Genomic DNA, 1,921 nt, shown 5'->3' with positions numbered 1-1,921 from the left:
TTCCATGGTTAAAAATGAAAATTCAAAGCATTGCAAGTGAATATGTGAACTGATATGAACTAATACATGGTTTTGACTCGGTAACAACACTGATACGTGGTTTAGCAACAACATATTTCGGAGCCAAGTGCTGGCACTGTGCATAAAATTCGTAACCGTTTTCTTTGCTAAAGCTACTCTCCTTTCAACACCATGACATCTTTCTAATGGACTCAATCAAACTTGATTTGTTTCCACAATTTGCAGGATCAAGGCAGTAAGTAAAAATCGTTTTTCCACGTAACCTGGAAAATAAGGCTCTAAAGAACCTGGAATATCTCTGAATTGGTTATGAATTTCAGAAAATCGCTCTTGGGTAATGTAATTAACCCTGTTTTGAGAAAAACCCACATTTTATTTTTCTGAGATTATCTTTCATTTGACCAGAAAACATGTTTCAAAAATGACATTTTTAAGTTTGTTACGCATTTCCTCTGCAAGTATTGCACTTGGGCTTTCTGGGTTCGTGGTCTCATTCAATGCTAATGTTGCTCCTATCCTGTCTGGCTGGGCAGAGAAAGTTTCTGTACTCCAGGCTTTGTGATTTCATGTATGCATTGTTGAGGTCTAGTAAGGAGTCGCCCAGTCATGAACAAATTGAAGAATGTCTTGCAGGCAATTTATGTCGGTGCACAGGTTACAGGCTGATTCTTTGATGCTTTCTGTATTTTTTCCAAAACCAATAATACCTTGTACAGTTACAATGCTTCTACAAATACATCTGGAGATGCAAAGATCATTTGCCCTTCAACAGGAAAACCTTGTGACTGTGGGGAAAGGGTTGGCAATGAAAGCAAGGACATTGGAACTTCTCGTCCTATCTATAAGCCGCTTTCATTTAGTGAAGTTGATGGGAGTTTTTATGGTAATTGCGAGTTCATTTTCCCACCAGAGCTTTTATCGAGAAAGCCTCACCCTTTATATTTGATAGGTCCAAGAGGTATGGCCTGGTTTCGTCCATTAAAGCTCCAGGATGTTTTAGATTTGAAATCAAGGTTTTCTGATGCAAAGTTGGTGATTGGCAATACGAAAGTTGGTATAGAAACAAGGTTTAAAAGCATCCATTATCAAGTTATGATTGCAGCTACTCATGTACCTGAGCTAAATATTTTGAGAGTCAAAGAGGATGGCCTAGAGATAGGTGCATCGGTTACTTTGACTGAACTTGTAGATACTTTAAAACAATGTATTGCACAACGTGATGCACATGAGACATTAGCATGCTCAAGCTTTGTGGAACAACTGAGATGGTTTGTTGGAAGCCAAATAGAAGCCTATTCAAGCAAGATTTTAATTTTATTTCTTTTTATTCTTTTTTTTTAAATGATGAATTTTGGATTTTGATTTTTAAGCTAATTCATTTGAATTTTTATTTTTTTTACAAGTCGCACGAGAGCCAGTTATCAATTTGTCAATTTTCTTTAAAAAATCGATAATTTTTCTTTAAAAAATTACATTTCCCTTATTCAAAAACATGATTTTTTTTTTAATTTTTTTTTTAAATAAAAAAATGAATTTTTATTTTTTTATTTTTAATGAAAATCTAACATGATTTTTTTTTTTTTAATTGTCTAAAATCAAATCATGATTTTTTATTGAAAAGATTTTTGTGAGGTTAATAAAAAAAAAAGCAAGAAAATAAATAAAAATCTAAAAGATTTTAAAGTCTAAAAACTTTAAAAAAAATGCAATCAAGCTTGATTTTATTTTCTAATTTATCTACTTGAAAGAATTTTTTTTTTTTTTTTTTAAGTATATGAATATTTCCAATGGAGCCATTTACGGATTAAACTTTCTAGAACATTCATATCCAAATTTGCAAAATGTCCCTGATTGTGCATGAGAACATGAAAAATTGTTTTAACCTTTAGATTTGTCGCAA

The 1,921-nt window shown here is 32.4% G+C and overlaps 1 pseudogene; it reads left to right on the top strand.

The window, feature by feature from the left end:
- Positions 1–524: 524 nt before the first annotated feature.
- LOC149146156 (xanthine dehydrogenase 2 pseudogene) lies at positions 525–1,362 on the top strand (annotated as a pseudogene).
- Positions 1,363–1,921: the final 559 nt, after the last annotated feature.

This window comes from Pinus tabuliformis, chromosome X (assembly GCF_031772625.1).
Source record: "Pinus tabuliformis cultivar Carrire ecotype Pingquan chromosome X, CPIR1, whole genome shotgun sequence".
Lineage (NCBI taxonomy): Eukaryota > Viridiplantae > Streptophyta > Pinopsida > Pinales > Pinaceae > Pinus > Pinus tabuliformis.
Note: the sequence above shows the minus strand (reverse complement) of the source record. Positions and strands in the feature narration are given on the sequence as shown.